This window comes from Gossypium hirsutum, chromosome D02 (assembly GCF_007990345.1).
Source record: "Gossypium hirsutum isolate 1008001.06 chromosome D02, Gossypium_hirsutum_v2.1, whole genome shotgun sequence".
NCBI classification, from domain to species: Eukaryota; Viridiplantae; Streptophyta; class Magnoliopsida; order Malvales; family Malvaceae; genus Gossypium; species Gossypium hirsutum.
Genome location: NC_053438.1, coordinates 21,097,529 through 21,110,575, shown reverse-complemented (window position 1 = coordinate 21,110,575; position 13,047 = coordinate 21,097,529). Strand labels below are relative to the sequence as shown.

Genomic DNA, 13,047 nt, shown 5'->3' with positions numbered 1-13,047 from the left:
TCGTCGCGATCGGGTAGGAATCCAAATGTTGATCAACCCCTGTTAATCGGAGTAAATATCCGCATTAATTACATTCACTACATGTAGAGAGGATTGGATCTAAATTTGTTGCAATTAGTCTAATTTGAATTACAAAGTTAGTCTAAAGTTTGTTGTGTTTATATTTTTGTAGAATTAAATAAGACTTTTTTCATAAATAATATAAAAAACCCCTAAAATTAATAACTGAAATGACATGCACATAAGATTAATAACTGAAATTTTTTGTGGAGGCAAAAAGTCATTAAATAAATACAAATTTGACTATTTAAATTTAAAAAACCCCTAAAATTGATGGTTTGATGGTGTGGTCCTAGGGGTATATTTTTGTAGAGGTCGACGTTTACGTTGCGAATGATTGTGGCGATCAACGTTCTTTTCACCCGCATGTGGAGGTGTGCGAAACATAGATAAAAAACCATATGCCTCAAATGACATCGATAAACTTGAGCTGGAAGGAGTGGAGTACTGTAGTAGATACGAGCCGGGAAGAGTGAAGTAATGCGTTGGTAGTGGGCTAAAGATATCAAATTATAAATGATATCTGTGGTTTGACGAGCTCGGGAAACAGTCATCCCCCCAAGTCTGGATGATAAGAACTATTCCTAGAGTGAAGCTCTGGCTCTACCTTTGGCTCGGGTGTAGGAGGCAAATGTGGAAGGGGATGGGAGGGTTGCCCAAATCGTGTCATATGCGGAGGGACTACCATCGATCATCCACCAAACAAAAATGGTTTCCCCATATTGGAGTACCACTATATATACTCTAACGAGGGCTGTAGATCCAAAGCACGATCCATCTGAGGTACCTGGCGTAAACGGTTGTTCCATATCACAATATATACTTCATGCACTTTTGTCCAATCATTTCCATGTTTCCTCCTCTTGTTAATCCTGTGGATGTCCCCTAACTGTACTGGCAATGTTGGGATATACTGTATGTAATCGAACTACCGGAGCCATGATACCACTCCACTGTCTGGAAATTGATAATTGGTGCGTTAATGCACTACAGGTTTGAGTGGACGTGGGTAGACGAGGGAATAACCGCCATAATTTCTGGAACAAAATATGACATCCAAATGAACTACATAGTTAATAACATGGTTATATTAACGCAGGTCAAATGAGATAAATTAATAAAATGTCATGATTATTGGAAAAACTTGCCCTCTCTTCAGCATGATTCACAATCATCTAACGATATATCAGAACCATGTATGACCTTCCAATACCTGGATTAGTGTTCCATCTACAAAAACAAATTGTTAGAATAATATCATCCAAAAAAAAGAAGTCAACTAATTGTTATAATAAGTAAAAATTCATCACATATTCACAAATGGAAATACATATAATTGGTGACTAATCGGTGCCAAGAATGGCATCCATTAAAGCGCCCAAGACTGCAGCAATATGAGGCATCTGCTTATATCTACTGCAGAAGAATTTATCATCCGACAAAGTTTACGATACAACATAGATAACACTGCGGACCCCCAACTGTATAAACAGATGTTATGCAAATCAGATAATAGGGGCAAGTACATCAAGTGGACCTTGTTGTCGTTTGCATCCAGCATGAGTACACCCCTTATGATGTGCATAATGTAAGCTCGAACGGCGTGCATCACATCCCATTCAATGGCAATACTCGATAAATGCTTGAAATTGACGTTTAGCCATGAAAGCCTTAAACCCGTAAAATTTCCCTCATTGGGCAAGTGTCCAAGTAAGTTATAGCAAAGGGCGACCGGCCTAGAGATCAAACTTACACCCGTGACCGCATTCCCGTCGATGAGGAGCCCGAGCTGCAGTGCAACATCATGTAGAGTGATGGTGCACTCCCCACACGGCAAATGAAATGTGCGGGTCTGTGGATGTCATTGTTTGACCAAAGCTGATAATAAGTCTTATCGCAGATCAAAGGTCCAGATCAATGTCGTTGATCGGAATTCGGCTAACTCCAAGTATGGCATTAGGCGTTCATCTGGCAGAAAGCCTACACTATTAACACGACCCTTCAATACGCAGTACGGGCCCTAACATTATTAAATTAGCAAAATAGTTAATATAATCTAATTTAATTCTGTAAATGACGTGAGTAACAAATAACAATTTTTTTACCATCTCATTAATAGTACTTGATATGTGATTATCATTATTAATCAAAGAATCCAATTATTACAAACTTGCAATTAAAAAAAGTAATTCATTTAATTTGTTGCAAAAAACACAGTAAATAATTTGAAATTTGATAAACAAAAAAAAACACAGTAAATACGTCAGTAACAAAAACATAGTAAAAAAATAAAAACTATCTCATAATTTCCCATATTTTACCTACAATAAAAAATTTATGTTACTTTGCAATAATAATATAATTAAAATAAATATAAACTATCTAAACATAAAAAACATATGAATCGACAAAAAAAAGAAAGAAACATATCTGTTTAGTTTCTTTCAAACAACCAATAAAATTATATAAAAATAAATTTAATCAACATTTCAATAAATCAATAAAAATTGTCAAATAAATAAAAAACAAATAAAATTACATTATAAAAAATTTACTTTCATAAAAAATCACAAAACACTAAACTAAACACTAACAATTTATAACCTAATCATAAATTAATAACAAAATAACTATAAAATAAATTTTAAAAATTTACATTCATAAAAAATTACAAAACACTAAACTAAACACTATCAACTTATAACCTAATCATAAATTACTAGCAAAATAACTATAAAATAATCTTTTAAAAAATTACATTAATAAAAAATCACAAAACACTAAACTAAGCACAACAATTTATGACCTAATCTTAAGTTATTAACAAAATAACTATAAAATAATTTTAAAAAATAAAAAAATTTACATGAAATTCACAAAACACTAAACTAAAACACAAACAAATTAAACATAATCATAAATTACTAACAAAATAATTTTAAAATAATTATAAAAAAAATTACATTCATAAAAAAAATTAAACCATAAACACTAAACACAAACAATTTATAATAATTAATAACAAAAAAAAATAAAAAAAAACATACAAAATATAACTAAACCCTTTATATTAAAAAAACATTATTTATTAAAATAATATATATATTTTTCCTTTTTTCTTCTACATCTCTTCTTTCTTCTCCTTCCTCTCCTTTCTTTCCCTATTCTTTTTCTCACTTCTGGGCCCTTATTTACAAGGGGGACCATGCTTATAAGTAGGGGTGAGCAAAATTCGATTCGATTTGATTCGAAAAAATTAAAAAAAAAATTCGAAATTCGAATTATTCGAATCGAGTTAATCAAATTAATCGAGTTAATCGAATCAATTCGAATTTTTTTCGAATTTCGAGTTCGAATCGAGTTGAATTTTTGAATTCAAATAACTCGAATAATTCGAATAATTCGAATATAAACTATATTTTTTATTTTTAAAATACACCACATATATTTTTTATTTTTAAAAAACACTACATTTAAAAATTAAAAGTTAAAACAAAATCACTTCCAAAATCCCTAACTAAGCCCGTGCCCTCCCTCCTCCCTTTTTTCCCCAATTCAAAAATCTTCACCTCCGGTCCACCCTCCTCCACCAATCCACCTCCGGTCCTCCACGGCTGACGGCTCCACCCAATTCCAAAATCAGAGGTCTGTTAACTTTTATTCCTTTCCTTACATTGTATTTATATACGGTCTCAAAAGTCTTCAATGGGTTTCTCAGTTTCTGGACTTTCTTCCTTGCAGTACCTTGATTTGAGCTCTGCCTCTGCGAATCTTTCTAAAGCAATTGATTGGGTACAGGTAACATTCAAACTTCTCTCTTTGTTGGAGTTGCACTTGTCAGCTTGTGGTTTAGAAGACTACTCTCAACTCTCAAGCTAAAGTTGGAAAACTTGTATTGCACAAGCATGCCTTTCATTTTAATTGATGCTTTTATTTGTCTAGTACCTTTAGAAACAAAAACATACAAAATAGGTTTAGGGTTTGATAGTCTTCTGTTTTTTTATTTGTTCGTACATACATTAATAAATGGAGTCTCCCAATTACCTATACTGCTATACACTTGATCGGTTGATCCCAGTCTTGGTAAACAGCAGAAAGTCAGAAATTGTTGTTCTTTGTGTGTTTAAAATTTTGTCTTTGTAATTTGACTAAACGCAAAAAGTCGGATTCTTTCTTCTCAAATTTCAATTTTCATGGTTTAATTCTTTAAAGAACAGAGCTATGTTTTTGGGGGAAATCACTAATAAAAGCCATTTTTAAAAAAATTTACCGAAATGGGCCGACTTTTTGATTATTTACCGGAATAGGCCATTTTCCGTGAAATCGCGTCCACGTCAGCGCGATGTCAGGGTACGTGTCAGACATCGCGTCCACGTCAGCGCTATTTGCTGACGTGGAAGGAAATCGCGCCCCCTAGGACGCGATTTGCTGACGTGGCATGAACAGTGTGCTTTTAGCTTGGAAAACTTTGAAAGGCCATAACTTTTGGCTCGGTTGTCCGATTGAGACGAATTTTTTTTGATTTCGAATAAATTTTCGAGATCTACGCGCTGGTAAAGGCGGTTTGCCGAATTTTTCGTTGAAAAAGATCCTTTTTTGCCCCTAAATTTTGATTTTTTCGGTTTAAAATTGAATTTTGAAACATTCAAATCGTTATTTTCCTCATTTATTTGAAGTAAACACCGGATATTTTTTTGCAGAATTGTCTTATATCATCCTGTTATAGGTATAAGTCAGCTCATTCCACTTTTGAGAAGTTCCCTAAAATTTTCTATTTTATTCAATTTAGTCCCTAAAACCTAAATAGTCATATTTTCAAATCTAAGCTTTGTTTTTCAATTCAAATTCAATTTCATCCTTCCATAACATTCAAATATTCTTAAATACAAAAATTTCATGCTAATTTTGAAATAATTACACTTTAGTCCCTATACTCGTAACTAACAAATTATACTTTACAAATTAGTCCCTATTCATCTTTAAGCAGTTTGCCAGCGCGTAGATCTCGAAAATTTATTCGAAATAAAAAAAAATTCGTTTCAATCGGACAACCGAGCCAAAAGTTATGGCCTTTCAAAGTTTTCCAAGCTAAAAACACACTGTTCATGTCATGTCAGCAAATCGCGTCCTAGGGGGCGCGATTTCCTTCCACGTCAGCAAACCGCGCTGACGTGGACGCGATGTCTGACACGTACCCTGACATCGCGCTGACATGAACGCGATTTCGTGGAAAATGGCCTATTCCGGTAAATAATCAAAAAGTCGGCCCATTTCGGTAAATTTTTTAAAAAAAGGGCTTTTTTTGGTAAAATAGCCATGTTTTTGTATAAAAAAAATTTCACTTTGTTTATTCATCTGTTTTATTTTTTTTATTTAAATTCTCTGTTGAGATATTTTTTTTAACGACATGTAGCAAGTCCATCGAAAAAAGGTGGGTTTTTCTTTTCTTTTCAATGACTTACTTTTTTAATCCTTCTGGAGTTACTTTAACCTAATAAAGTTGTAATATTATTATCTGCTCAATGATTAGTCAATGTTTTTGCGCATATTTTCTAATCTGCCCTTTTATATATTATGATGATTGTCAAAATTTTTGATACTGTGTTCACTTGTAGGCTGTAGCTTGTTGGTTATGAGTTAAAATTTTAATATTAAGTAGTTTTTTCTTCTTTCCTGTTAGAGTATGATGCAGAAAATCCAAAAATTATCTCAAAATGCGAGCATCATTTTTACCTTGCATGTATTCTTGAATGGATGGAAAGAAGTGACACATGTCCTGTCTGTGATAGCGTTTATCTTAAAACTACATTCATCTCTTATAAGTCAATAGGAATTATTCTATATAACCTAGCGAAATAACAATCCAGTTTTCTTATTATGCAGGAAATGATATTCAACCTACCCACCGATTAGTTTCCTTCTGCTTGATGGACTCAGCTTTAGCTGCTTGAAGTTTGTTGCAAAGGTTACAACTTGCTAAATGCATTAGAATTTCAGTTTTTACTTTTTCCCTATTTCATCATGTATTTAGTGGCACTGCTGCAGATTTGGCAATATTTTAGCTTCAAATTTCTTTTTCTTCATTTCCTTCTTAACAAATGAAAAGAAAAGGAGAAAGAAATGCAGAAAAAGTAAACAAAAACAGATTTGGTACCATTTTAAAAGTTAATATTCATGGCCTATGTGTTACCCTAAATGTCTAGTTCAGGATGTCATTAGTTTCTACTCTCTGCCTTCACCAATGAGCGAGTACCTGAAGATGTATAAAATAGGGAACACAATAATATCATGCTGGTTTGTAATGCCTTCTTTGTCCAGAAAATCCTGCTTAGTTGCCCAAAGCAGCACATTAGCTCTCTCTATGTTTCCATGAGCCTGCAAATTCGTATCTTGCAAACCAATATCACCCTTCTTTAGACTCATGCTATTTACTTGGACTTTTACTTATGTTTTTTATTATGATCTTTTTGTATTATTTTTGTTGTTTATTTGGAATGATGTTGTTTATTTGGGTTGATGTTGTGTTACTTTTATTTATTCACTTATTTACTTCAATTTTTTGTTGTATGATTATGTTTAAAAACTTTAAAGAAAATTATTTTTTGAAAAATTACATAAAAATAAACAACAATAATTTTATTTTATTTTTAAACTTAACTCGAACAAATAATTCGATTCGATTCGATTCGATTCGATTTCTATCTCACTCGATTCGATTCGATAAAACTTCAAATAAAGTTAGGATGATAAAATGAGATTCGAAAACTCGATTAACTCAAAAATTTTTGATTCGATTTGATTCGATCGAATGCTCACCCCTACTTATAAGGTCCCCCATTCATCCTTTTTTTCCCTTTGGAAGGGACTTAACACTGCATTTTTGCAGTGTACAGGGCGCAGCAGAAGGGATTGGTCACTGGCACTAGTGCCGCCTGTCAGAGAGGAGCAACTGGAGCTACCAGTCCAAGTGGCGTCACACACGATGAGTGGTCATGTGTGAAAATTGACCCGTATTTTTTATCGTATGTCATGGTATAAAAGTGGTGTCACCTATGTATATGACATCACTAATAAAATAATATTTTTTAAAAAATAAAATTTATTAAAAAAAATAATGGTGCCGCCTATGAGAAATGCACCACCCCCTAAACATACCATTTTGGTATATATACTGACATTATTTTGGAATTAATTTGTTTATATTATTAATGTAAAAAAGGCCTAAAATAGGCTTAAGGGTAAAAAAAAACTTAAAAAAAATAAAAATGCAATTAGGCCATTGGGAAAAAAAAGTTCATCCTATTGAGCCCTTAATGGCTCCTTGAAAATCAATTAGGCCCATTCGTTAACAAAAATCGTCAATTTATTAATTTGATCGTTAATTTTGCTGACATGATAAATGATGTTGATGTAGCATGCTGACATGAAAAACGATGCTAATATGACATGCTATGTCAGAAAAAAATAAAAAGAAAAGTGTAATGATGTGACATGTCGCGTTAGTGTTGTAAAAATGTTAGTCAAAACATTTAATTAATTTAATTTAAGAATTTAATTAAATGTGTTTTCCACTGAAGAATTTAATTGATTTTTTCACCAAAATTCAGAAATTTATATTCCTTTTTAGCCTATATTAAAAGTGTCATAATTTAATAGGAGTGTTTTATCTCATAAAGGCAGTTTTAAAGAAGTTATGGGCATCTCTAATTGATTTATTATTATGAATATTTTATTAGGTAAATGTCTAACAAAATGTAGATAAGTTTTGATATATTTTAAATTTTAAGTAGAGTTCTATTTCATTTATATCTATAAATTTCATGGGTTTGGTGCATAAAAAAAAACTTTACGGGTTTACAATTATTAAGTATTAACTAACATATGCTTATATTAGAATATTGTATAATTTATAATTTAATTTAATAATGAGCTATTTATGATTTTAATTAAAAATTATTAAATTAAAAAGAACGAAAATATTTAAAATAATAAGTAATTAATAAAGAATAAATTTGGTTTTTAATCTAAAATTGATTTAATAAATAAATCTCGAGGACAATGTTACGAAGTTTTGAATAACTTTTTTCTTAAATATAATTCAATTTTGTACGTTTAATAGCAATATTTGAAAAAAAAACAAATGTTTTTTAATAGAAAATATCATTTTGTTGCTCTAATTCTACCTATAGACATGTATTAGCATATTTCACATATCTATATTAACTTTTAAATTAGCCTTAATTTATAATATGATATTGAATCTAAATATTCTTTCATTATAGGTTTTTGGCTAATTTTTTAATGCTGTGAAAATTCTCAACTAATGAATATGTGTAGCATGATAAATTTTTAAAAGTCTTAAAAAATTACAAATATATATATAATTTAGAAAAAACATATGAAAACAAAACAATATATATAGTACAAATTAATTGAATGAAAAATAATTATTCCCTTAGTAATCATAAAAAATTCTAATTTATTTGGTTAAAAAATATAATACCGAATAAATTATAATTACATAATTTTAAATCCTAAAAAAATTTAATTATTGTAAAAATTCTCTTAAAAGTAGCAAAACTGGGGATGAACTCTTAAAACAAGCTTATGGGAAGCTAAAAGAAAGGGGAAAAAAGTAACCCGGCTGTTAGATTAACCTTGATTAGAAAAAGAAAAATATAAAAAAGAATTTAGAACCGGTAATGACCGGTTATACATAAAATTTACCCTAACCCATTCATTTTGGTAAAAAAACTGTCTTTCTTCTCTCGTCTTCTTCATTGCCTAACTCCCCCGGTTTCTCCTTCGCCTTCCGTCGCCACCTGTTTCCCACACTCCGATGCCGATAAAACTCCGGCGTGACTAAGAATTTGAACAGCCCCAGAAATCTTCATTTGTTCTCCTCTCTTCACAGCCAAACCTCCCCTGTTTCGTATTCGCCTTCCGTCACCGCCTATTATCCCGCACTCCAACGACGTTCGACTCTCCGATGCGACCAGAAATTTTAACATCCCTTCGCATTTTATTCTCTTTGTTTCTTCGACGCCAACCCCCCCCCCCGCTTCGGGTTCGCCTTCCGTCGCCACCTATTATCCCGCTCCGGCCCTGTTCCACACTCCGTTCTGGTGCAAAACTCCAACATATCTTAAGTTCGTGTCTCTATTTGAAACTCATGGCACCTATGCTTTTCTTTTTCCCTTTTGAAATTATAGCATGTTTAGTACTTGGTTGTTTCCTTTAATTAAATTTTCATTTTAATTGTTGCCTTTACAAAGTTTCTCCTAGAATCATAACTCAGAAATGAACAAATTCTTGTTGACTAGCGTTGAGTTTCAGGCATGGACTTTTGTTAAAGGATAGTAAACAATAACCAAAATTAAGAACTCAGACCTATAAAGGTTGTCATTAAAGGATAGTAAATAGTAGCAAACTAAGAATACTAGATAATTTATTGATAGTATTTGCTGGCTATGCTACTTGCATTTGGGTGAATGAAAGTATATAATTATGTACTGAAATAGCATTTCCACCATTTCTTTAGTGACAATCTCATAATTTTGGACGCTACATATCATAATAGAATATGAAAAGTAACATATACCAAATTTATTAACACTTGTATGATATAAATTATTAATGTAAATATAATTATGATATTGACCATCAAATCTTATCCAATGGGAATTTTTCCTTTTTATGCATGACTACAACTCATGGATATTTTTATCTTAATCAAGGACAAATAATGAATTTACAATAACAATTATAATGTTACATTAAAATAATAATTTGTTCTTTTTAGTCAATGTATTAGTAACTATGTTTGAGTCTAACCATTTGTAATTGCGATGTGTGTTTGTAATGGTTTAATTCTATCTTATGATACATTCTTTGATGTCTCGAAATTTCTTACATAGTTTTGTGGTTGTAAATTTTATACCCTACTGTTGATGGAGGACCTTTTTATTAATTGATGTTGAATATATGCTTTTCCGTACTATTTGAAATGAAATATTTTGTTGGTGCAAGTGTGGGGGTGTTTTGGTTATACCCTTTTAAATTGTAACTAGTACATATTGCAAAGCTACATAGTTGTTGAAGTTATTTGTATTTGATTGTCGAGAAATCAGCTTGTTTTTTGGTCTATATAGCTATTTAGTTACTGTATGCGTGGTTTAAAGATTCTTTGTTGAGTTAATCGTGAGATCTGATTATGTGGTTTAAAGATATGATTGTCTAGGGTCTATGGCTATCCAGATGGCAAACTTCCCATTCAGATGGATGATAAATTGCTAGGTTCTATCCTATATTTCCAAAAATGTCATCTAGATGGCTTGAACTCAATCTGGATGGCTTCCAGACTACATGAATGTTTAATCCTTGCTTTTGCGATTCTGTTTAATCCATCTTTCCATCTTTGTTAGAGCTATGCATATGTCTTGATGTTTTTTGTATTATCAATATAGGTTGTAATGGCAAGTGGAAAGTCGAAGAAAGTGCAGAAACCAGTATCATCATATTTACATTATGCGGAAGTTACATTATTTGTTATCATTATGAAATAGGTATCGATTTAGGATTATGTAGATAATAAATGCTTAAGGTTTTAGAAATTCCATAATGATAATTTATGGTCTTTTTGTAGTGCAAGTGCCCAAGAAGGAAATGTCAGGAGAAAAGTAAGGAGAAACAGAAATTGCACGTACATGTGAGTTGAAGTTTTGAGAAATTCTATGTTTATTGGTGGTTTATTGATGAGTTTTATATACAACCATTGATGCTGATTATATGTATATTAGTAACTGTTTATATTCTTTTGAATTAGGAACGTCGAAAGTTGGCCAGAGTGGTCAAAACTTTTGGATTCAGAGAAGAAGCCTTTCAAACAAAAGATGACCACAGAGAAAGTAGAATACGAAAAAAAAAGAGTTAGAATGTGAAGAACAAGGTGGAAAGAATAAGGTATAATATAGGTTCTAGTTATACATGAGCAGTATGCAAACAAAGTTAGTTTTCCATATTCTACTTTCTCTAGTGTAGGTCTTGTTTACACGGTATAGTCATATATACTTTACGAAATAATATAATTATATAATCCAAAATACTTGCATACATACATATGTATTGCATACTTACTTAAAAATAGTTGGTTAAAATCAAAGATTAATCCTAAGATTTAGGATTTAAATATTCATACCTAATCGTGTATTCTTCTTCCCACCTAAATTGGTTGTCCAGTGTTGAAATTCCACCAAATTGATGAATGAAAATTTTGGTTTTCCCTTATTTTTGTAGCTGAGAAGAGGAACTACGAATATATTTTGAATGAGTAGTTGAAGGTAGTTTTTAAGATTCAATTCCGTTGATATATGTAATTGTTGCTTTCCCTTAGAAGTTTTGGTATATACCAAAATGTCTTAGGATGAACTCTTTGGTATGCTCTTAGAAATTTTTGTGTATCATTAGAAATTTTGGTATACTTATATACGAAAATTTTGAACTCGTTAGGAATTTTGGCATGGTCTTAGAAATTAGAAATATTGGAAGATACCAAAATTCTAATATTGTTTCCTTTGAAATTTTGGTCTGGAGGTGCGTGGGATTTTAATATATTAAACAATTTTTTTTTTTGGGGGGGGGGGGGTGAAGTTGAACCATCAAAAACAAAACACAACGTTTTGTTCTCATACAATAATAACCAATGTTTAGGGTTTCTTCACTAGCCACAAACATTTTCATCTCTTTCCCTTAAGCAGCTCCAACCTCTCCGACGAACTGTTGCCTACCAACTCCATTATCAGCTCCTTTCTCACCATATGCTCTACTAATTACTTCAATGCCGCTACCTATTATGCCACGCACTCCTTTTTGTTATTTGCAGGACTCTTTCAATTCTCAAGTTAGTGATTTCAAATTTTTTACTATTCAGTTTTTATTTGACTTTATTTTTTTTCCATTTTCTTACGATGTTGGCTTCCTCCCATATCACATCTCAGATGGTGAATTGCGTTATCTCGCCAATCCAACCACAAGCTCCACCAATAACTTTGACACCACCACCTATTCTGCCACTCTTTTTTTCGTAGTACTCTTCTGATTCTCCAATAAGTGATTTCAAATTTGTACTCTTCAATTTTAGTTTCTTCCTTGAAAATGATTCATATCTAATAATTTTAGGGTATTTCTTAGTATAAATTTTGTTGTTTTTCTTACTATATTGGCTTTCTAGCATGATACAGGCAAGATGCGCGACCCTTTCTTGCCTCCATCCAATTGGGTTATCCTGACAATCCGACCACAAACTCCACAAAAAACTTAGAAAAGAAGTAATCAATCTCCCAGCTGGTATATGTCGAAACCGTTTTTAAATTTAAAAAAATGGGGATTGACTTTTTAAAAATAGAAATGGGAGTCGTCACCTATCTTTTATTAATATGTGATTGGATCACCTTGAAAATGATTTTAGGTCTGCAAATTTTGAAGAAATAGGTTCGGGAGTTAGTTACGCACGAGGAAGGGTTAGCACTCTCGTGACGCTCAAAATTGGTACCGAATTGATCATTTAATGTCTTAGTGTTGAAATTTTGAGAAGATCTTAAAAATACGATCCTTTTATCTTGAATAAAATGAATTGGATGATAAGGCTTACTTATTTCAAAGAAATAAATTGTCACACTCAGTAAGTTAGAGTGCAACATTCTAAATCTTCAAAATTTAAGTTTGATTTTAAAACTTGTGCAATATTTGAGAAGGATATTCGATTATTTGGGGTCAAATGAAAGAATCAAAATCCAATAAGTTAGGGTTTAATTTCTCAAAATTCCTAAATACCGAGTATTGCATTTATTTTTATTTATTATTATTTTTTTAGAAAAAATCTTCATCTTGAGAAAATAACATGTCATATCCAATGCGTTATGACACAATGTATCGAATTCTCGAGAATGAGCTTTTTATTTATGTTTTGATTAAAGTATATCCTCGATT

General features: G+C 31.7%; 2 long non-coding RNA genes across 5 annotated transcripts; both read left to right on the top strand.

Annotated features, from left to right (window-relative positions):
• Positions 1–3,566: 3,566 nt before the first annotated feature.
• Positions 3,567–6,249, top strand: LOC107908318 (uncharacterized). Of its 2 annotated transcripts, none has more exons than XR_001686976.2 (3): positions 3,567–3,705; positions 3,859–3,952; positions 5,944–6,249. It is a non-coding gene; the product is annotated as an uncharacterized lncRNA (long non-coding RNA). The 2 variants fall into 2 exon arrangements; XR_001686975.2 differs by lacking the exon at positions 3,859–3,952 and adding an exon at positions 3,802–3,858.
• A 2,515-nt stretch (positions 6,250–8,764) lies between these two features.
• Positions 8,765–12,386, top strand: LOC107910169 (uncharacterized). 3 transcript variants are annotated; one of them, XR_001687503.2, is made up of 5 exons: positions 8,765–9,209; positions 10,527–10,625; positions 10,706–10,768; positions 10,886–11,959; positions 12,057–12,247. It is a non-coding gene; the product is annotated as an uncharacterized lncRNA (long non-coding RNA). The 3 variants fall into 3 exon arrangements; XR_001687504.2 differs by lacking the exon at positions 12,057–12,247 and adding an exon at positions 12,290–12,386 and having other exon boundaries at positions 8,772–9,209; positions 10,886–11,022; XR_001687506.2 differs by having other exon boundaries at positions 8,772–9,209; positions 10,886–11,022.
• Positions 12,387–13,047: the final 661 nt, after the last annotated feature.